The sequence below is a fragment of the Gobio gobio genome, assembly GCF_949357685.1.
Source record: "Gobio gobio genome assembly, chromosome: 4".
Classification (NCBI taxonomy): domain Eukaryota; kingdom Metazoa; phylum Chordata; class Actinopteri; order Cypriniformes; family Gobionidae; genus Gobio; species Gobio gobio.
Genome location: NC_137100.1, coordinates 42,003,287 through 42,028,025, shown reverse-complemented (window position 1 = coordinate 42,028,025; position 24,739 = coordinate 42,003,287). Strand labels below are relative to the sequence as shown.

At 39.9% G+C, this 24,739-nt stretch overlaps 1 protein-coding gene across 3 annotated transcripts in view; it reads left to right on the top strand.

Moving 5' to 3' along the window:
* The first annotated feature begins 2,891 nt into the window (after window positions 1–2,891).
* The window catches only part of camkk1a (calcium/calmodulin-dependent protein kinase kinase 1, alpha a), a 123,596-nt gene continuing 101,748 nt past the window's right edge, over window positions 2,892–24,739 (top strand). For 2 of the 3 annotated variants that reach the window (XM_079815543.1, XM_079815541.1), the window contains exon 1: window positions 2,906–3,550. The gene's annotated coding sequence lies outside the window, so the exon portion shown is untranslated. Of the gene's footprint in view, window positions 3,551–24,739 lie in introns of all 3 variants that reach the window. The other variant, XM_079815542.1, reaches the window with a different exon arrangement.

Sequence of the window (24,739 nt, the reverse complement as noted above, 5' to 3'; positions counted from 1 at the left end):
TTTGTTGGAAACGTCACGCCCCTTACCTTTACCGGTAGACTGTGCTTTGGGTAGTATTAGAAACAATGGCGTCAATAAAACCATACCAATTTGAGCCCGAATCAGACCCAGACAATTTTAGTGAAGATGATCGAACAGAACCTGTTCAGTCCTCAAGAGTAAAGACTGTGGATCTATAGTGATTGCTATTGAATGGCACCGTTACTTTTGTATTTTTAGAACGATTATAGCCAAATATCTGTCGCAAGAACTATTAATCCAAAACGAACACTAAACATTGGCTTTACTAGTAGCCAAATCAAACACAGAACCATGTTTAGCATGCCTGTAGATAAACAATACATAAAAGCTCTAATCAAAGAATAATTTACACTAATGCCAAGTTCGCTGTTGAGATTTAAAAAAAGTTTGTAACGTTAGGTGTTTGTCGGATAACGTTAAGTTTGAATGAGCATTTAACAAACTGGTTTGCTGAGCCAAACAGCGTTGTCATCTGTGTACTTCCTTGCTACAACGTACAATTAACAATACAAACTATTACAGGAAAACACATCGACGAAAAATAAATCATACTTACAGGTTGTGGCCCGTAAACAGCTTCTGTTTTTAAATCCATCTTTCAGGACAAGCCGTTGTGCGAATCCTGCATTGAACTTGCGAAGATTGTGGAAGCTTTCCTCCGTGAAATGTGCAGCGGGAGCCGTGCGCGCCCGTCGTGCATTCACACTGGCAGTGTTTGTCTCGCGCAGCTGAACCGCGGCTCGTGTATTGCAAATACAGACAAATATTGTCCATTATGTCACATTTTCCGGTCTTCTCCTCCGACCCCTGTCTGTCTCGTGCTTTGATTTATGATGGGCAGCATATATCTGCTACAAATGCGACCGGTTCCCCTCTGTCTCATACACACAAGCATATAACATGTTGTATGTAAAACGCACTGCAACGTACCCCCGACCTTGGAAGGCTGAACAAAGTTGACGTGCAATCCGGATGAAAATAACAGCGTTTCGTCGGCATTGCGGCAACAACACTCCAGCCTACTAACTATACCACAACAACTCTTCCCCACAGCAATACAAAATGGCCTCCCCCCCCCCCCCCCCCCCCTTATTTAATATTCTCGGAGGAGGGGTTTATGTAAATATTGGGACTGGTGATGTCAGCAACCCTGGAGGAATGTCTAGTAGTCCCTACAAATATCTCCCTTTGCTTTAAACTTTGAACGTTGTAACTTTGCAGATGTTGTTTATGCTCAAACAGCAACATTACACACTAGCTAAAGTTAGAAAAGTGAAATCGTGTTTTACCACCCCTTTAAGAAATAGCTTTAAAACCATGTCCATGGGCAGTAGATTATTTGTCAATACCTGCTCCCCCCTCATCTCCATCACTCTTTCTTTTTCTTTTCACTCTTCTCTTCCCTTCCCTCCTAAAGCTGAGCTTTGACTTATAGTCTTTTCTTTTCTTGTCCCCTCACACTTAATTTTTATATTACATGAATCACTCAATTATATAATCCTATTTTCAATTCAAAATGGCTAGACAAAACTAAACTAGACAAAAGTTTATTAGTTTGCCTGATTATTTTTGTCGGCTGTTTAACATTTATATCGTAAAACAGCTGTCAAATATCAAATGTTTAGTTTGCAAATGCTACTTGGACCTTCTCTCTCACTTGATCTGAAGATTTTGGTGCTGTGCAAAATCCTTGCAGCACTAAGTAGTCGTGTTAATTCTATATTAGTAAATTATTTCAAAACATTTATTATATAGGCTACACCTCAGAAAAAATCCTGCGGTCCGGACCTCGGTGACCTCATAGCTGGCTAAAGCCATGAGTAGTATAAGGGAGCGCAGGGCACAACCCACCTAACGCAGGGTTAGTTGTAACACGCATGTTTTAACCCTTTCCACACATGCCAGAATGACAAAACTTAGTGTATTTACTAGTTGCCATATCAACATTATTTAGAGAAAAAATAGCGCCAAAATTTAAAAATCTCTGGAAGATATCACTGAACATGTATTTAACCATAGCAAAAGTAAATTTCTTACTTAAGTTTAGTTTTCATCTCTGTATTTTGTGTTTATTTTAAGTAATACAAATCTGATATTATTTTAATCTTTTATCTGTTATTTAACAGTTGAGATGTTCTTTAATGCTGATCTAACAGCAGAAGACACGAGTCGCGGTTTACATCCCAGTTGCGCAGGTGGGGTGCGTTGTAACACTGCATTACAATGAGCCCCCATTAGAAATATGCCATTATATTCTATACGTTTATGAATTCTTTTGAGAAACCATGAGAAAAGGGTGAATAATGACAGAGTCAATGTTCAGAAATTATTAATTATTATTATGTTTTGAACTATGCTGTATTGCTGTGTTTGTAGTCAAACTCAAAAATGAGTATATTTTTAATGATTAAAAAATGCCATTATTTTATTTAGAAAAGTTAATAATTGTATTTTGTTGACAAAATATTTTAGTTTGTCTTGGATATTTTTTTGATTATTTCAGGTAACTTTTTTAAGCTGTTATTTGGTCATGTTACATCTGTGCCCCACCACATGTTACAATGTACCCCACCTATGGGGCATGTTGTCACATTTCACTTCCATTCTTTCGGGGTAAATCAAGAAAAAAAGTATACCCTGTATAAATGAAACAAAACCACACAATTGTCCTAGACATGTGTGCAATTAATGTGGGAAAAATAAATACTCTGAACCCCAAGTGGATTTACACAAACTGAGAAAGTCAAAAAGCGTTAGGTTGTGCCCCGCTCTCCCCTACTAGTATGTGGTTCTGAATTCAGCCAAAGTCTGTGGGCGTGACGTCTGAACTCTGAAGCTGAGACAAGTGTGCCATGAACCCGGCGGGCTTTAGGACCCGACCATAGTAAAAGAAAGGGAAATGTTTGATGGATCGCGAAGTTCATCCAAGCTTTCTGTTAGCGTGGTAATGTTGCACATGATAAGAGACGCAATTTAATTCCGCGTAATTCGCTTGACTGATCTGTAGCGATGCTCGTAAACGAGAGTAAGCATGTGACGGGCTGTAGTGTTTGAAGCTCTGGCTCACTCGCTCGGTCGGTCGGTCGGGGATCTGTCAGCAGTGCGGAAGAGAGAGAGAGAGAGGGAGAGAGCGGGGGGAGAAAGAGAAAGAGAGAGAGAGAGAGGGATGGGGCAGATATATTCCATCAAACTGACTCACAAGAGACTGAAATGATGCGGAGATTCCATCGCGCAACAAAGCCCAAACACAATTCAACATAACACGAGGCAGAAACATGCTTGCTCGGATAGACCCGTGAGCGACAGACAGTGACATTGATGAAGCCAGCTCTCACTCACTACACGCTCCTGAAGCGTCGACACACGCCGAGGATCTTTGACAGCTCGATTTTGGAAGTGAAACTTTTTTAAATCCCCAAAACAGATTCATTCGAGTGTCGTCGCCTTCAACCAAATTGAAAGCAACTTCAAAATGCAGGAGCTGTGATCGGGAGATTGCTGAACAAAAGACACGCGACCAAGTTGATAGGTGAGTACAGTTATCATATTAGCATGGAGATGGTGACAGTGTTTTGTATCGGTCATCTACACCGGCACTGGTCGAGCGAGGCAATTGGCAGGAAGACAGACAGTGGAGAAGCTGTTGCAATGCTGTTTGTGAACAATGCAGCTGGTTACTTTAGTGTGGAGAGCCGAAGGGGCGGGTTCTTACTCCGAGAACCCCCTTCTGTCACCCTAATTGCACTAGCCCATCTTCACCATGGTTTAGCGCAGTAGTGTAGCTAGTTTACTACAAACAAAGCTTTGTGTTTTGCCATGATGTGCAAGAACCGGAGCCACGAACCGTTAACCATTACGGTTATTCTTTTTAGCCCTATCATTTATTTTAATAATGTTACGTTATAATGACGTCAATAAACAGAATCGCGGTTGGTATTAAATTCACAATTTTGTGATGTCAAGAAAGTTATAATGTAGACTTTTTTGGGGGATTTTTTTGTTGTTGAAATTTTCCATACATTTGAATACTTTCAGTAAATGTATTGTACTTCAGATGACCTTCAGTAAAAAGAAAATCTCCAGCCACTTGAATAAAACAAGACTGCAATCAATAAATCAATACATCAATACAAGCAAGTCAGCTAGAAGATATGAGGGGAGTCAAGGGATGCTTGCAGCATAGTATAGTTTACATGGCTGATTTTATTACAGCTAAATTCAGTCTGAGTGTTGTTCACAGCTTAAACTGGTAGCTGTGTTTTGGAGCTTGGTAGTTGGTCTAAGCTCTGAAATGGTTGACTGTATTTTTATTATGTTTTCGTCGCATAGTCCACCTTCTGAGGTAGCAGTACTCAGACAGGGAGCCTTTTATTTTCTTTCTAACACCTGTCACATCATCCATGGCCTTTTCTGGTCTTACCTGGTTTAAGCTGAATGTATAGCTTGTCCAGTTGGTTTTTCCAGCCTGACCAGCTAAAGAAGTGGCCAAAACAAGCCTGCTAAACCAGCTATGACCAGGCTTGAACCACTATGCTGTTTTTAGCTGTTTTCTTTTTTCTAGCCAGGATAGTGGGTGATGGCTAATTTTCACAATTTATGCTAATAATTTGTCAGATTAAAAACAAATAATAATTGAAAAAATCATTATGTATAATTATATAATGTGAAAATAGCTATATATAGTTATAGTCTAGTGAATTGCTTGTCCATTATGTCTTTGTGTGTGTGTGTAAACGGATGTTTTAGGTTGCTTTTGCGCACACTCTGCTTTATGTCACTAGAAGGTTAAATGATATAATACTGATTTCAGTACAGACTTTAGGGAATGGAAGATAATATAGGGTTGTCTGAATTACTTGGGTTTATAAAACAATACTAGGATACATTACATGCCATTGACCTGTTGGATTGGTTCTGTAACACACACCAGATTGCTGGCCCTTCTGCCTCTGTAAATCTAATCCTCATTGACTGTATTGATTCTACTGTGCTTGAAGGATTTCTCAGTATCACCAACTAGGAATGCCATGAAACATGCAGGGGAATAGAACAATGTGGTTAAATACAGCTGCTTTACTGGTCTTCCTGAATAGCTCTACCTCTATACTGAGTGTAGAGTACAACAGACATTTCTTATCTGCTATAATTGTCAAGTAGGTGGCTGTTCTCCAAATGTAAGCTACTAGATGCAGTATTTATCATTTTTAGTGTACCATAGCCAGCCAGTTGCAGGGGCCGCTGAGAGCTGGATGTGAGAGAATAATTCAGAGGTTATACATCTATTGGCGGCACTTCAGCAGTGCTCAGACGCTCCTGGTGAGAGAAGATGCTGCAAGCTTCCTGTGTCTCTGTGAGTGTGTCAAACAGATAACACGTAATCAGCCTTTATTAAAATGCAAGCAAGAATCAGACTGATCTGTCAGTATGTTGTCAAATATGCTGACCAAAGTCAGAAGTTGAGCTGTGAGTGCAGACAGTTTGTGGTAGTCTCTTTGTGGTAGCTTGTTCAGAATAGTGTCTTGCAGACAGCTACAGTATTAATTTGACACTATCATTCTTACTAAATATGACTACAACAATGGGAGATTCATTTTTTTTCCTTAATTCTGTCCCAACATCATCTTTATTTATACGAGTCTGACAGTTGTGTTTATAGGCTTATCAGATATGAAAAGCATCAAAAATTGGTTTATTACACAGTCTGTCCATTCCCTTCTCAGTAGGTGTGTTTACATGGAGCACTGTAATCGGTTTAAAAGTCCAATCCGAATGAAAATGTAATCGGTTTGAGAGGGGTGGGATAAACCTTTTCATGAACCGATCAAACGAAAAATTCCACCATGTAAACGACCTGATCCGATTACTTTGAGTGCACGTCTTTCTGAGACGTGATATACAGCGCGCGCCTCCACAACTGAAGGTCGCGCGCCGTGCTCACACCAGGCTAATGTTGACAAGAGAGGAAAGTAAATTTTTCTGAGGTATTAAACTTTTTATTTTGTAACATGTTATGAACATGATGTTGGAATAATGACACAGACATAGCCTGGCTACATCATCTCATCTTGACAGTTTATCCTAGGCTTCAACTGCGCCTGACAGAAGAATAAATTTTTCTGAGGTGATTCTTACACTTTACAACAAATAATAAATAGCTTTTATAAAACTGTATAAGTCCTGGTGGCCCTTGAGAGTTGCCATGGCAAAGGGGAACATTCAAGCTGCTGGCGAGGACGTGTCGACATTTTATTTCTCGCAAGTTAGATATAAAAAAAAAGTTAAACAACTGCTTCAAATTGGTTAAGTAACATTACCCACAGTCTACTTTAATTACTTTTGTTAATATTTATACCTTCGTGATTATGGTATCTTTCCTTAATCATCTGAAATATCTATGCGTTTAGTAATGATGCTGAGCAAGTCTTGAATGCTTTAATTCTTGTTTCACCGTACATCCTATGTTTTTATTAATAATTTGGGTGCATTATAGTTAATTTTGTGTTTTTCAAAATAAATTAATTGAAATAATTTTGATTCTGCATTCATCATTCACAGCTGTTGAAATAGGACATAAATTAGTTTAAACTACTGCATGTCCGCCCACAGAAAAATAAATAAATATAAAAACGACCAACACAGAGCTATTGATCCACGATACTAACATTACGAATCTGATGCGGCAGACAAACTGTGTGTGCATGTCACAAAATGATTCCGACTGAAAGTCAGCACATGTAAACACCAGATCGGTTTAGATAACGTCTCATGTAAACAGTCCAGCGAATCTTTCAATCGGAATGATTTTAATCGGAATGACAAAAAAGTGCGCATGTAAACGTGGCTACTGTTACATTAACGTTGACGTAAAACTGTGTGTGTGACACTTTTTATTTCCGTAATGTAACATTGTAGTGTAGTGCTTTATTGTTCTGACTAAGACTTGGGACACCCCAGACGATTTTCTTAATCGATTATAAATCTTAATCGATTTTAAAATTGTGGGAGACCACAGACAGAAGGGCAGTTTCAACCGATTTTTTGAGTTATATTCCTCCGAATGCACACACTAGAAGATTCATCCGGACCGCGAAACCACACACCTGTCAACTGAGATCAAACGTGACTTGAGAAGAAAAAACGGGTGGAGGACGATCAACGTCGTCAACTGGTTTTCTAGGTGTGATTTTTGTTTTACGGGAAGAAAAACAAAGTTGAAAAAAAGAATATGGGTGTTCTTCTTTCTCAATACTCAATACACTTTCGTGGCATGTTGGCTGGCAAGTTTCAGCTATAGAAGCACACAACATTCAGTTGGTGAAGCTTGCCCGATCTCATTGGCAGCCATCATTGGCTCGCTCACATCAGAGCCAGCCCGATCAAGAGTCGTAAATATCAGACATGTTTGATATTTACGTTATGAGATTGGGCGGGTTCCGACACGATCGGGGCCAGTAAAATAATCATAATGACACCACACAATTGAGGATTTTTAGGACAAAAAGTCTTTTGCAACAAGCATCGAATTGGCTCACGAATTGGGCTTAAAATCTTCAAGTGTGTAACCAGCCTAAATTAGATGACTGAAAACCCAGAAAATGAAAGGTTTAATTTGACCATTTTAACTTCAGTTATATTATGTGATATGTCATTTAAAGCAGCACTAGGTAGTTTTTGCTCTCGGGGTCCCCCTACAGTTGGGAAACAGTATTGTCCTCTACTTCTGTCGTAAACTCTTCTCATCCTACATCAGCGGATGCATCGCACGTGCATTTGTTGACATGACAACTATGATAGCCCTGAACACTGCAGGAGTTCACATGCAGGTGTTCTGCTTGCGTCACGTGTGAAATGTCTTCATCCCAGGTACAGTGGCATATGTTTCAGCATGTCATATGAATATAACTTCATGGGTTTTATTTTTTTTCAAACGCCAAATGATCGCGATGCTCACGTTTACAAGCCAGCGTCATTATAGTAGCCTAGTCTATTGGTTACCGTTTTACGGAATCTATATGATACTTCAATTCAATGTTTGAGTGGTAGGTAATAACCATACATTGTCAATATTATAATATCAAGCTACTATAGATGAATCTGCAAATTTGAAAAATCGATTTGCATTATAGCTTGAGGCAAGACAAATAAACAAATATCACAGACATGTTAGGTATCCTAAAATATGATTTTGTACGTCTTATGTATTTACTTGCAAGAATGTAGCCCCTCCTCCTTCAGCTCACGCCAACGAGCAAACGCTGGCCCAATGTTGATCCTCGTCCTGCCTTTAGTCCGATCACTTTCTCGTTTCCTCTTTTTGCTTTCCTCCGACAAAACCTTTGCTTTCTTATTTTTCTGTGCTGCTTCGGCCATGACTATAACATCCGGCAAACAAACGATAGTTGGGCTCGGGCTCGCACGTCCGAATTTAAGGAAGTGGGGTTGGTGGTGGTGGAAGTGATGTATATGCCGTAAAGCAGTCGAATTTTGTAGTTCTTTTTGTTCTCGGGTTACTACCCGAAACCCGAAGTTTAAAAGTACGATTAAAAACGATACAGACCCCTTCAGGCTATGGCAGACGTGTCATTCAACCTATTGTAAGTCGATGTATCATCACAAGAGTCTTGAAAATATATTATGAAGGTTGAAAAGTTAACTAGTGCTGCTTTAAAATACATATATTTTCATGATTAAGAAAAAAAACTGCAAAGACTGTAATGCAATATTTTAGGATTCTGTTGGATGCAGGATGCTCAACGAAAATAAAATGTAGGGTGAGACTTGATTTTATCCATCTGGAATGCAGTGGATTGTAGAAAGTGGGCGTTACATACTAGAATGTAGCCGGACCTGAATGTGGGTCTGCTTTTAAATTGCTATTATTGATTAATATTATCCAAAAGCCCATAAATTGACTTTGTCTTTAAAGTCTTTAAAGTCAGTTGGCAAAAGAATTGCCATTAAATGTTATTGATCTTATTGTGAACAACATGCATGTTTCAATTTTTTAAAACCCGTAATTCTTTATCAAAATCACAATACAGAAAAACACCTTTCTGTGTCTTCGGTTGCAAAATGAGGACCAGCAAATTGTGCAACAAAAATCTTTTTTTTTTCATGTTGATTTTAGAGGAACATAGCATGCAGCAATGTTTTATCCTCTTTGTTGTTTGCAGACTTGTCTCATTGCCAGGGGGAAAATGCAGCAATGTCACCTCTGCTTTGGGTTAACTCTGATTCAGCAATAAAAGACACCGGAGAATACTGTGCTGTGCTGTAGCGTAGCACTCCTCCTCCTCTGTGCATATACAAACAGACACGCACACATCTCACCTCTAGTTCCTCTTCTCTGCTTGTGGAGCGTGAGTGAGCGAAGCCATAGTGTTTACTACTGTCAGAGACTTGAGAGACAATCAGAGAGAGTGTGAGGCTGGGGCACAAAAAGAGAGTTGATGAGGACCTTTGTTGTGCTCCTGTCACATTTTTCTGAGGGTGGGAGAGAAGCACAGCGAACTGGAGTGTAAAAACGTGTCATGTCAATGTAAGGAGGCAAGAAATTTGAAGAGGCTGCGTGAAAGACAGAGAACAAACCCTCGAAAGTAAGTGTAGTTGGGACATTTTAAAACATCAAAAACCCAAATAAACATTGAAATGATCTTGAACACTTTATAATAAGGCTAGCATTTTTGATTGCCATTTTCTACATATATATTTTTTTTACATTTTAAGTTGTATAAATGAACATGGGATATTATGAAAGAATATGAATTAACAATAGAACATTGCTAAATTAACAATAACCTGAATTAATAATTTCTGTAAACAATTGCTGTTCATTGTTTATGACACCTAATGCATTAAAGGGGTGGTAAAACACATTCTTTCGAAGGCTTGATTGTGTTTGTGGGGTGTACTGTAACATGTGTTCATGCTTCGTTTTTAAAAAAAATATATATATTTGATATATTTTACCTTTATTCTACACTGCTCTGTCCCTCCTTGTAAAAACGGTCTGATGGTTTCCGGGTTGTATGAAGCCGGTCCCTCAAAAATAAGCAATGGGCTCAGATTGGTTAGCTGGCCCAGTGTGTTGTGATTCGCTAACCGCAGAGGTGTCAAGTAACGAAGTACAAATACTTCGTTACCTTACTTAAGTAGAAATTTTGAGTATCTATACTTTACTGGAGTAATTATTTTTCAGCCTACTTTTTACTTCTACTCCTTACATTTTCAAGCAATTATCTGTACTTTCTACTCCTTACATTTTAAAAATAGCCTCGTTACTCCTATTTCGGCATGTTTTCATTCCGGCTTGTCATAAAATAAAAAAAACTATCCAGATAAATCGCGCCATCCGGACAGAGTGAATTTGATTGTGGTTGGATGAGAAGGATAAACACAAACCATTCCGACACCCTATTGGGTTGTAGGCTATCAATCACGCCTGCACCTGCACAAATCACACACCATGTTGCCAGATAGGGCGGGTTCTCGCCGACGAGCACGTACTTTCAGCCAATCAGCGATCAGCAGGCAGACGTGCTCAGCCTCATTCATGACTTTAGCCGGGTTTTTAGCGCGATGACTCGTCGTAGCTGTACATTCCAGTGAATCAGTGATCGCTATGCCAGTGGCATAAATACACAGTAAGTTGTATCTACAGTAAAGAGTGGGAGAGTGACTCAACTCTCAAACGTGAATTACACCTGTGACTCGAAGACTCTTTATAAATATAACCGAGACTCCTGTCCATCATCATACACACACTTAGGACATCTGCAACTAGCAACCCCGACAGATGCTGAAAGATGTTAAAATCAACGACTAATCCGTTTTGACTGTGCTAAATGTGCATGTGCCATGTACTTCACGAAAGACATACTGTAGTTTTGTCAAAGCAAAGTGCAACACAAGGGTATGCGCATTGTTGTTATGTATTTGTTGACGGATTATTGTACAGTATAAATGAATTACGCATTTTGACATTGGTGTGTGCATTAACGTGTGAAATGCCTGTTAATTACATAGCTTTTTCCAATCTCTATATTGGGCACTTTTTGCGCGTAAATTGGCTTCTTACTGTTGACATTGAAAATCTTGTGTTTTTCTAAGGGATTGCGGTTTTGACAGTTTCTACCTGGACATATAGTCATATTTGAACCGTTTTACTGGGAATTATTATTTTTTTTTTAATCATCAATGTTATGCTTTAAGGAGATAAAATGGTAACTTACTTATCAACATTGATTGGTATGGCAATCAAATAATATCACATTATTTTGGCAGTTAAAGTTTTGGGTTTTTTTCTTGGAGTGACTAGTTGCCTATAAGTATTGTAAGAGGTGCAAACTTGTTATCAATAACCAGGCATGTTATCAATAACCATTTTTAAAAAAAAATATAAATGTACATTTGGTGAGGTTTTTGGGCTGGAAATTGTTGACCCAATCTGGCCACACTGATCACACATTCAAAAAATGGTTATTGATAACATGCCTCTGAATTTTGACTTTTTGCACCTTTACAATATTTATAGGCAACTAGTCATCAAATCTTCCACTCCATGAAACACGTTAATGCTCAGTAGTACACAATATGGTTCTTTAATGTATTTGCATTGTCCTAAAATGCGTTCATTTTCAATGGGAATATATGCGGCTGAAACGTGTTGCCAAGTGCATCTAAAAATGTTCAACATTAACTTTTTAATATAACATTATAGTCATTATGGCCTTCAGAAAAATGTTTTTTTGAGGAGGTGGGGTATGCACTGTGGCGCGGCCTAATCTTTTGTCCTTAAAGGGATACTTCACCCAAAAATGAAAATTCTGTCATCATTTACTCACCCTCAAGTTGTTCCAAACCTGTATGAGTTTTTGTTCTGAAGATATTTTGAAGAATGTTTGTAACCAAGCAGATAGAGCAACCATTGACTGCCATAGTAGGGGGAAAATGCTATGGCAGTCAATGGTTGCATATAATCTGCTTGTTACAAAAATTCTTCAATCTTCAGAACAAAGAAACTCATACAGGTTTGGAACAATTTGAGTAAATTATGACAGAATTTTAATTTTTGGGTGAACTACCCCTTTAATGGCATTTTTTCCCGTTACATTACTTTTACTTTTATACTTTAAGTAGTTTTGAAACCAGTTACTTTTACACTTTTACTTGAGTAAAAAGCTTGAGTTGATACTTCAACTTCTACAGAAGTCTTTTTAAACCCCAGTATCTATACTTCTACCTGAGTAATGAATGCGAATACTTTTGACACCTCTGGCTAACCGTCTAGTGCACGTTTGTTGGAAACGTCACGCCCCTTACCTTTACCGGTAGACTGTGCTTTGGGTAGTATTAGAAACAATGGCGTCAATAAAACCATACCAATTTGAGCCCGAATCAGACCCAGACAATTTTAGTGAAGATGATCGAACAGAACCTGTTCAGTCCTCAAGAGTAAAGACTGCGGATCTATAGTGATCGCTACTGAATGGCACTGTTACTTTTGTATTTTTAGAACGATTATAGCCAAATATCTGTCGCAAGAACTATTAACCCAAAACGAACACTAAACATTGGCTTTACTAGTAGCCAAATCAAACACAGAACCACGTTTAGCATGCCTGTAGATAAACAATACATAAAAGCTCTAATCAAAGAATAATTTACACTAATGCCAAGTTCGCTGTTGAGATTTTAAAAAAGTTTGTTACGTTAGGTGTTTGTCGGATAACGTTAAGTTTGAATGAGCATTTAACAAACTGGTTTGCTGAGCCAAACAGCGTTGTCATCTGTGTACTTCCTTGCTACAACGTACAATTAACAATACAAACTTCCTTGCTACAACGTACAATTAACAATACAAACTATTACAGGAAAACACATCAACGAAAAATAAATCATACTTGCAGGTTGTGGCCCGTAAACAGCTTCTGTTTTTAAATCCATCTTTCAGGACAAGCCGTTGTGCGAATCCTGCATTGAACTCGCGAAGATTGTGGAAGCTTTCCTCCGTGAAATGTGCAGCGGGACCCGCGTGCGCCCGCCGTGCATTCACATACTGGCAGTGTTTGTCGCGCGCAGCTGAACCGCGGCTCGTGTATTGCAAATACAGACGAATATTGTCCATTATGTCACATTTTCCGGTCTTCTCCTCCGACCCCTGTTTGTCTCGTGCTTTGATTTATGATGGGCAGCATATATCTGCTGCAAATGCGACCTGTTCCCCGCTGTCTCATACACACATGCATATCACATGTTGTATGTTAAACGCACTGCAACGCACCCCCGTCCCTAGGAAGGCTGAACAAAGTGGACCTGCAATCCGGATGAAAATAACAGCGTTTCGTCGGCATTGCGGCAACAACACTCCAGTCTACTTACCACAACAACGCTTCCCTGTGGCGATACAAAATGGCCTCACCCCCCCCTATTTAATCTTCTCGGAGGAGGGGTTTATGTAAATATTGGGGTAGTCCTTTTGCTGTAGTCCTTAGAAATTGATTTCTTTAAAAGCAAATATCTCCCTTTGCTTTAAACTTTGAACGTTGCAACTTTGCAGATGTTGTTTATGCTCAAGCAGCAACATTACACACTAGCTAAAGTTAGAAAAGTGAAATCGTGGTTTACCACCCCTTTAACCAATGTTAACAAACTGAACCCTATTGTAAAGTGTTGCCATTACCCTATTGCGAATTATATAGAGCAATATGAAAATAAATTCAGATCCTGCATAATGCAAGAGGACGCCTGTTTGACTTAATCAAATTTTAAAGGTCCCCTTCTTCGCGATTCCATTTTTCAAACTTTAGTTAGTGTGTAATGTTGCTGTTAGAGCATAAATAATACCTGTAAAATTATAAAGCTCAAAGTTCAATGCCAAGCGAGATATTTTATTTAACAGAAGTTCCCTTTCAAAGCCTACAGCGAACGGCTGGCTTGGACTACATCCTGGTACTTCCTTCTTTAATTACGTCAGTAGAGCAGTAGAACAGACTGACCTCCGCCCACAAAGAAACGCGAAAAAGGGGGCGCGGTCTTGTTGCTGTCCCACGTGGAGAAGCGGACGGTCGCGTGGAGAAAAGGAACTGTTGCGTTGAGTGTGTTTATCGCCATGTCATCGAGACGCTGTTATTTTCACCCAGGAGTCAAATCACCTTTGTTTGGCTTTCCCAGGGACGCTGTAGAGATTATTGAACGCATACATCTCTCCGTTAAGAGGCGTGACCTTTCCAACGTGCGCTAAGCTGCTGTCAAATTACAACACAGGAACCGCTTTCACGTGCGCTAAGCTGTGGTCGAATCACAGCACAGGAACCGCTTGCACAATCAGAACTCGTTACGTGTTTCTGAAGGAGGGACTTTATAGAACAAGGAAATCACCAGCCGTTTTTAGGACAGTGGAAACAGCGGTATACAGATAAGTAAATAGTGTGAAAAATACTGTGTTTTTTTTACACGCGAAACATGAACACATGTTATATTGCACACTGTAAACACAATCAAAGCTTCAAAAAAACACGAAGAACGGGACCTTTAATGTTCAACATGCCCGGGATAGCCATTTGTTTTGCTAGATTTTGCTGTTTAGACTTCAGCATTGCTCATGAATTTCTAGCAAGATTTTATTCTGATCAGCAGTGAACTAGAACAAAGCTTGCAATAACCACCCTGGTATTTTATATAAACAAGAGTTGTGTGATTGCGCACGTACTGAAGCATAAGTCTTTTATTCTTGCCGTTGTCATCTTTCGATGAAAGCCGAGATTACTGTGCATTTGTGAGGTGAATTAGTCTGCTTACAGACTCCACATCATGCATCCTTTGTAATCCTTGACTTAATTCTATAGCTCAGGCTTTGTGATCTCTCTGTGTATTGAGATAAAGACAGGGGTCTTTTGTCAACATTGGGGATCTGCATCAGAAGTCCGGGAATGCAGCCTGGTTTAGACAATGACATGCTTCAGTCATACACGTCCCTCTCATCCCCAGTAATTCTACTGTGTTCAGTAAGACCAGGATTTATGCGTGGGTTTCTGTCATTGTATTTGAAAAATGTACAGCATAATTTCCTTTTGTACATATAAATGTCCTGAGAATGTAGAACTTACATAATGGAACACCTTAATTAGGATTAAAAATGCATAGTTTCAATTCTAGCTTCTGATTGAAGTCATTTCTAGTGGTGCAAATACACTCTAAAAAATTGTCATGTTGTGATGACTAATTTAAACCGTAACATAAAAATGTTTTTTTTTTTTTTAGAAAGTAGCATAGATTTTGTTATCAGCCATAACATGACAATAATATAGAAAGGTTCTATATGGCACCAAAAATGGTTATTGGCTCGTAATCAATAGGGAACCTTTTTTAGTGCTATATAGCACCAATTTTGGTGCTTCAGTGGTTCTTCAGAGGTGCTATATAGCACCTTAGTCAAAGAACCTCTGAAGCACCAAAATTAGTGCTATATAGCACTAAAAAAGGTTCCCCTATGAATACGAGCCAAGAACCATTTTTGGTGCCATATAGAACCTTTTTTTTTTAGATTGTACAATTCAATACAATCTACAATTCAATACTATATTATGTTTAATGAACCATTATTTTTGTTATCCATCCTGTTATGTCAGGTTCTATATCTTATTCTATATCTATGTAATTGCTTTGACCCATATTAAGATTTAGATAACTTTTACCATCATCTGCTTTAAAGTAATAACAAAATATATTATGGCAAAGATTTGACCATTTAAGATGAACACTTTCTCTTGAAGAGCACTGTGAATTGCTGTTACTGTTGATTGTAATGACACATTGAAATGTGCAGTAAACTTGTGGAATAGCCAAATAATCATTCATCTCTATTGGTTATTAGTCTCCGAGCTGGATTTTCTTACTTTTTAAGGGATCTAACCTGCATCCCATGGGTCTCTCTTCTATTACTATAAAGGAATAGTTTTAATTATTAGCATCAAATAATTGAAATGATGCTGGCAACAAGAGTCCCTATCTTTTGCACAAAACTGATATTTTTTGCGTTTCAGTCAGTCCTTATAATGTCAAAACAGTGTGATCATTACCTTGGCTCTTCTGTGGAATAATGGATTCCAGAAACCCAGAGGTTTGTTGATGCATCTTCCACTGTATTTGGTTTAGTAATGCTTGAGTGTGTTTCCCCAGTATACACATGAGAATAATTCAATCATCTAGGTCTTTCGTGTGTGTGTGTGTGTGTGTGTGTGTGTGTGTGCGTGTGCGTGCCTGCCTGTCTGTGTCTAATTGTCCATGACTTTCCTGTAGTTTGCTTTCATATAAGGCTTGTTCGCACATTCCTTGGAAAGACTGAAAGATATGCTAATAATTCTTTTGCTTTTCTTAAATTGGTTTTTATCACTTGTTCCCACTTATGCGTCTGTCTTGAGTGTGCAATGCAAAGCTAAAAGGATATGTAACCCTTCTCAAGCAGTCATGTGAAATCAGTCTGTAATTTTACCTGCACAGCAGAGCCAGAGCTTCTTTAACCTGGTGCTTATCATTTAGCGGTGAGATTGTATCTCATGCCCTTGAAAAGGCCAACAGATATACAGTTTGTGTTCTTGCTCCCCGCTGGGTGTGTCAAAGGGCACAATCAAATTGTCTACCTCTTCTCTATGGCCCCTTTACACCTGGCATTAACATGCATTCCATATCCGGATAATATCTGGATGTTCTTTAGCTGGATTGGATTGATCTCCACTACCTGTGCAAAATGGAAAACGGTAGTTTCATAATGCATCAGAGGCTGTGCTAACAAAATGTTCCCTCATTTACCGGATTTTACCGTGATTCAAAAGGCTTTTTTCATCCTTTTGACAGATATATATTGCTTGTTTTAGATAGTAAAGGGTCAGTTACACGCAGTGGTTAAATTGGCTTTTGTAGGGAGGGGGAGCCCTTATTTACGGTGAATGGTCATTCAAAATCGCGCCGGAAAAATACTTAATGTGTTTTTACACCAAAGGGGCTCTTTTTCCAGTATTACTGTGTAAGTTAGAGTTGAGTTATTCAAACAGGACCATAAGCAGGTTTTTTTTTTTAAATCAGTGAAGTCCCAAATTTGAGGTAGTTATAGGGGGGTTCGGGGGAATGCTCCCCCGAGAAAAATTTGATTTCTCTGATCTACATTATGTGCATTTTTAATAAGTTTGAAGGCCAAAAAATGAATAATAAATAGCTTGTCAGTGGGCAGTAGATTATTTGACAATACTCCCCTAAAGATGAGTGTCCCTGAAAAGGGTTGGGAACTTTTTTTGACCAAAGAGACATTTTTTTTTTTTCATTTTTGTTAAATGCATTTTTCCAAAAGAGCCACAATCAAAAATTATATAAAATTATTATTAAAAAGCTTTTTTTTCCCAATGAAATGTCAACAATAGTAATTATTAGGTCCACAACTAAAAACAAACAATTATGCAGCAAACAATAAATAAGTTGCAATATGGAATTAATTGTGCAGGGCTTTCACTGTGAGGTTGACCAACTGATGAGTATAAATCCTCTTCGTGTGTGTGAACGCCCACAGTGCTTACATCTACTATGTTTATGTGAATACTCGAATACTTTTGATAGCCTATATTCTGTGTTTATTTGGCCGTTTAGGCGCGCAACCGAAGACAAAGGCTAGAATGCTTGTCCGTTTGTCCGTGTTGCGCTCGGAGCGCGCACAGCATCCTGTCAGTAATTCAGTTGTCTTTCGTGACTTATCATGCTTTTATTATTTATTTTATCATGACACTCGCGAACAGCACTGAACACACAACTTGAATATTATGATAAACTTGTCATTGCTGCGTGTGTCTAATCTTTTTATCGATCATGTTAGTAAATGTTAGATATGTTGGTAAAGTGTGAGAGACCTGGCGAGCCATAGGTTCCCGACCGCTGCTCTAGCCGTTCGCGGATTTCCATGGTAACGCACTGTTAGAATTGTGACGGTTTTACCTGATGGCTGTGGGCGCGGTGCTGAACCAGAGAACGCAGCGATTAATGCCTTATGGCATCTGATAATTCCATATAGCCTGTAGGCCTATTTGTCAGGAGACGAACAATAATCAAAGTCTAATAATAATATTTCGTGCTGAAGGAGACGGAGCTGAGCTCCAGCAGGGTGTGTTGTGGACCTGAGGAGGCGGAGCTGCGCTCCGGTGCGCTCCGGCCCAATTTAACCTCTGGTTACACGTCAATTTTTGTTGTTCTGTTGACTTCCATTAATACGTATTCAAATGCAGGAAGTGCATTTCGCTGTGCAAGTAACCTGCAAATTAATATCACATGAAGACGTATGACCAACAGAAGAACTATACCTCATGACGTGACAGTTGAATTAAATAAACTTAAACTTTGTATGTTGAAGTGTGAGTGTGACTCGTATCATATAACACAACCGTTGTAGTGTCCAACGAAATTTTGCATGCTCAAATTTTGGTGCGACCTTGGCTTCAAGGATGCTAATAGGGATTAGAATTGAAGAAAAGAGAAGACATTAAAAACTAAAACAACAGTGTTCGGCAGCAGCATCTCTACTAATAGCGAACTGCAATAGTCTCGCTGACAACATGTTTCTGTGCAAGTGTGTTTGAGTGGGAGAGAGAGCATGTGCTTTGTGTACATAGTAATAATGTTGTGGCAAAAACATGCCATATTTATTTACTTGGTCAGTGTCATTGTGGGTTTTGGTTCTTTTGCTGTTGTAGGCTGTAAAGGAGCTTTGAAATAAACTAATTTGGCGAAGTGATATGGACATGTAATGTGGTCAAGACCTGGGCGGCCATGGCTGGTCAGGAGCCGTGGATGGCCATGGCGGGTCTTGAGCCGTGGGTGGAGTAGGAGACCTGGGCGGGTCTGGAGCCGTGGGCGGAGTAGGAGACCTGGGCGCGTCTGGAGCCGTGGGTGGAGCAGGAGACCTGGGTGGGTCTGGAGCCTTGGGCGGAGCAGGAGACCTGGGCGGGTCTGGAGCCTTGGGCAGAGCAGGAGTCTTTGGGCGCCTGGGCCGAACCAGAGCCCCACCCACATGTGTGCCACCCACATGTTTCCCACACACAGGTACATGGCCCCACCCAAAAAAAAATATTTGGGGGATTCAGGGGTGGAGTGGAGGGCTTGTGGAATGGGGTGGTCTCGTGGGCTGGAGCAGGCTCGTTGATGGCTGGAGCGGGCTCGTTGATGGCTGGAGCGGGCTCGTTGATGGCTGGAGCGGGCTCGTGGAAGCCTGGAGCGGGGTCGTGGAAGATCAGGAGGGGCTGGAGCGGAGTCCAGGAGGGCTGGAGCGGAGTCCAGGAGACACGGAACGTTCACCGGTGAGTCTGGAGCGGAATCCAAGAGACACGGAGCTGGCACAGGAGAGTCTGGAGCGGAATCCAGGAGACACGGAGCGGGCACAGGAAAGCCTGGAGCGGGCTCGTGGAAGTCCAGGAGGGCTGGAGCGGAGTCCAGGAGACAGAGCGGGCACAGGAGAGTCTGGAGCGGAGTCCAGGAGACACGGAACGTTCACAGGTGAGTCTGGAGCGGAATCCAAGAGACACAGAGCGGGCACAGGAGAGTCTGGAGCGGAATCCAGGAGACACGGAGCGGGCACAGGAAAGTCTGGAGCGGAATCCAGGAAACACGGAGCAGGCACAGGAAAGTCTGGAGCGGAATCCAGGAAACACGGAGCGGTAGGGTCGCTCCAAAAGTCTATCAACCACTGCTCCCGTGAATCTGCCATGGTAACGGCCGTCATGACCTGAGACGGGGGCTTTGCGGCAGCTCTCCTCTTCCGCCTGGGCTTAGGGGCAGGCAGGACCTTCCCGGCAGGCCCACTGGAGGGAAATGCGGAGAAAACTGGCTGAGGGCGAACTGACCAGGCAGCATGCTTTTCTGAGGGGACTGGATGAGGAAGACACATTCTTAGGAACCTCTTCTATCTCGAACTCTGAGCAATTTAGGGACAATATCAGATTGATTGTCTCGACTAGGGAAAAGGAACAGGCAGGTTCCAGGAAACGAATAGTGTCCTGGTCCAGGCCCATCAGAAAAAACGCATTAAGCGGTGCATCTGGCCAGTTCACCAGATAAGCAAGCTCAGAGAATTCCTCCACATACCTCTCCAGTGGGCGACTGTTCTGCCGAATCCCCCAGAGGCGATCCTCCACCGAACTGCCTTCCTCTGGGGACACTGGAGAGAGCGGGAACAGGAAAAAACCCATCCTTAAAGAGAAGTCCCTTCACTGTATTGGTCTGGTCTTCTGTTACGGATGTATGGTACTGCAGAGAAGAGGAGATTCGGGACTTCCACAAAGATAGGTATTTATTCAAAGAACCATTGGACAGAACACCAAACAGCATAGACACAACGTTATAGTACAACGGAGACTAGACAAGGAAGGAATATACAAGAGGGAACTAAATACAAACACTGATGACTGACTAACGAGGGGCACAGGTGACACAGATGATGATAACAAAACACAGCTGAACAGAATGGGTAACCAAGGAAACACTGGAGTGGCGGGAAACTCAGACAAAGGAACATGTGACAACTGAAACCAGGAAATAAATGCAACAAAATACAACAGAGACCGACGAGACATGTGACACCCCTGACCACCTCCGAAAAGTTTAAAATGACAAAATCACTAAAAATGCAAATGTGTAAAGAGGCCTATCTGTCTTTGTCAGGTAAAATATAATTGAAAGACCAGTTCTGGGTGGCGCTGTGTAGTGCGAAAACAGTGTATCAAAACAAAAAGCAGCTCAGTGGCAGTGTATTTTTGTCTGTGTGTGGAGTTAAGAACCCTGCCATCAGCCCTGCGCCCCACTAGTCACTGTCTCCAGGCTCTTCTGAGCTTCCTTTAAAGAGAGAGAGAGAGAGAGAGAGAGAGCAAAAAAAAAGCATCAGAGGTCTGTGGAAACACTCAGATTCTGACACATTGCTAATGCTAATCCCTCAGCCTGAGGATTCCCCAAAATATTCATCAACATTATGCATGCATGAGAGAGAGAGAGAGAGAGAGAGAGAACCTATTCCCAGACTAAAATGCACATTTGAGCTTAACTGAAAGCAACTTGCACTTGTGTATATTAAAATATGTCAGTGTCATTGTTATGTCTCAATATGCACACCAGTAATGTTTATAAAAGCTACTTAAATGTCCTAAATTGCCTCATTTATGTGCTATAAGTAATTTTAATTTTAAAACTAGTGTGAGGTCAAGTCAGTAGTAAGCCAAATAAGTTTTAAAGGTCCTGTTCTTCGTGATCCCATTTTTCAAACTTTAGTTAGTGTGTAATGTTGCTGTTAGAGCATTAATAATACCTGTAAAATTATAAAGCTCAAAGTTCAATGCCAAGCGAGATATTTTATTTAACAGAAGTTCCCTTTCAAAGCCTGCAGCGAACGGCCGGTTTGGACTACATCCCTGTACTTCCTGCTTTAATGACGTCAGTAGAACAGTTTGTTGACTAACCTCCGCCCACAAGAATACACAAAAAAGGGGGCGTGGTCTTGTTGCTCTCCCATGTGGAGAAGAGGAAGTGTTGCGTTCGGTTGCGTTTGTAGTGTGTTTGTCGCCATGTCGTCGAGACGCTGTTATTTTCATCCCGGAGTCAAATCACCTTTGTTTGGCCTTCAGGGACGCTGTACTTTGAGCGCATGCATCTCCCCGTTATGTAAGAGGCGTGACCTCTCCGGGCAACGTGCGCTAAGCTGCTGTCGAATCACAACACGGGAACCGCTGGCACAATCAGAACTCGTTACGTATTTCTGAAGGAGGGACTTCATAGAACAGGGAACAGTGAAAACAGCGGTATACAGATAAGTAAATTGTGTGAAAAATACTGTGTTTTTTTACACGCGAAACATGAAAACATGTTATATTGCACACTGTAAACACAATCAAAGCTTCAAGAAAAACTGGAAAAACGGGACCTTTACTATGTAAAAGCAATGTTAAAAATTCAAGTGAAGCTTTCAGGGAATGTCCGTGAAACATTTTGGTTAATGGTTTCTCCATCATGATATGGGATTTTCAAATTTATGTTTTTATATTTCACATATTAACCTGTTTTTATGCTTCTCTTTAAAAAATCTCACTGGAAGTACTGGGTACATCTGGGTATTTTTCGCCTGCTATTTTATGAATACTATGAATTCGGACATACTACTCCACTCATATACTGTATGTAAATATATTACTATACTCTAGTATATTATACACTTTCAGACAGAAAGAGTCACCATAATGTAAGCTCACAACAATGAAAGAAATAAGGAACTAAAACAGTCTTTATAAAATCCACAAAGAATACACAGGAGATAAACTTGAACACAACCACTTTAAACACTGACGATACCGGACTAAGGAACAGAATGAAACTCGTGGCTTTTAAATATGTGGAGAATGTAATCAGGGTGAACAGAAACAGGGGTGTGGAAACTAATTAACAGCCAGGGAAACTAGGAACTCAGGCAGGCAAAACAGGAACAGAACACAGTAAAAACAAAACCAAAACAGAACATACTCATTACAACTGGACAGTCTGTCTGGAGCCTGCAAACACGGATGAGTTCAAGTACTGGAAGTAACATAAAATTACACAAAAAGTTTGAAAGAAATGAATACTTTTGTTCAGCAAAGATTCATTAAATTTATTAAAATAGACCGTAAAGACTTTTACATTGTTACAAATGATTTAAAAGTTTTTCATGAACTGGCTTTTTTTATATACTGTTGTCTGAGGTCAACTTATGACATTCGAGTGGTTTTTACATTCAAAAACATCATAATGAATAAGTAATAGGCTATTTTCTTCCCTGGTTTTGAGGCTCTCTCCTGCACACTTGGATTTTATGGGCGTGCCGCACTGATGACTTGGAAGTAAATGCCCACGGCTAGGATTGGATAAAATGTGCATATTTAATGAGCTTCGGCTCCCTGCGAGTACACCGTGAGGGATTGTTTTGAAGCATGTGGGAAAACGGCAACCGGAATAATTTGTCCCACAGGGCTCGCAAAACGTCTTTATCAAACAAACACAATGATTTATCTCTCATCCACCCGCGATTGATTGGAATTTTATTTTTGTATTACTTGGCCCACCCGATCGGTGGATATAAGCGCGAACCGTGCATCACACACACACACACATACATGCACGATTGTGTTTTTCCTTCAAATATCAAGTCAAGAGAGTGAACAACGCGCATCAAGAACCACAAATATGCACATATAAAAACATGTTTTACTCACATTAGTGTGTTGCTTCATTCATTCATGTAATCTCATCCTGTCTGCAAAATCCAGTCTCTTGTTTACAAACGAATCCGTGATCAGAAATGAAGGAACAAACGCAAAGTCTTCCCCACGTGAGCTGGATATTCATTAAAAATAAAGTTCATACATGCATTCATAATATTGGAATCCAAATGAAGCTTATGTGGTATGTTTAGAAATTCGATGCGGGCCTATCTCTGTAGGCCTCTCTCTGTAGGCCTATGTCATGTTAGTGGCACGAGTCGCTGGGCAGGGCTACAGAATCAGGCGTTGTTCTTCTTCTGTTGAGGCGGTGCTTCACTACAATCTCACGTCATAGCCGGGCACATTCTGAGATCGATCGTTTGCTGGGCCTGGTGTCAATAAAAGCTTTTCTTTGACTAACAAGGAAGTTTTCAGCTCTGAAACTTACAGGATATTCTTATATTACCATGACCTTTTATATATCAAAAGCTCAAGGGAAAGTTGATTTCTCAATTCATCACCCCTTTAACAATTCTAATAAATGCTGTTTTTTATATGTACTTTATCAAAGAATCGTGAAAAAAATGTATCACAATTTCCATAAAAATATTAAGCAACACAACTGTTTTCAACATTAATATAAATACATTTTTCTTGAGCACAAAATCAGCATATCATAATGATTTCTGAAGGAGTAATTATCCCCGAAAATTTAGCTTTGCCATCAGAAATAAATTAAGATTTTTAAAATATAGCATTATAGAATACAGTTAATTTAAATTTTGGTAATATTTGAAAATAGTTTTCCTTTTACTGAATTTTTGGTCAAAAAATGCAGCCTTGGTGAGCACGAGATGTATTTCAAAAACATTAAAACTTTTTTACCAACACAAGACTTTTGAGTGGTATGTGTTGAATGCATAATTTTTAAGACATCATTACATAACAATCCTAATTCTTGGTTTTTGAACTATTTTTAGAGTCATTTTGAGCCTTTGCAGATGTACTGTAACAGAAGGAGATTGAACTGTACACTGATTCAATCATAGGTTTCAGGTTTCTCTACTCAGACAGGATTGATTTGCTGATTGAGACAGTGATCTACAGATTGTGGGACTGTTGTTTTTGTTGTTGTTATGTTCAGTGACAGGTGAAGCAACGGAAGGAGCAGATGGCTCATGCCCGTGTCACCATTCTTTTTGCTCAGTGTGAAAATCTGTCATTAGATCATCTCCGGTCCATAAAGCCCTGTATCTTATTTCATTGTAGTAGTGTTGTCATACCACCACATTGACAGTATTCAAAATTTCAACATTTTAACTTAGAAAAAATAAAACATATTATTAAATGAACGTATGTAAAATAATAATTTTAGAGATTAGATTTTAAATTGTAATGAATTTAATTAAATGTAATTCATTTTAATATTTTATTTTAATTCAAAATTGTTGTGCTGATAATATAAT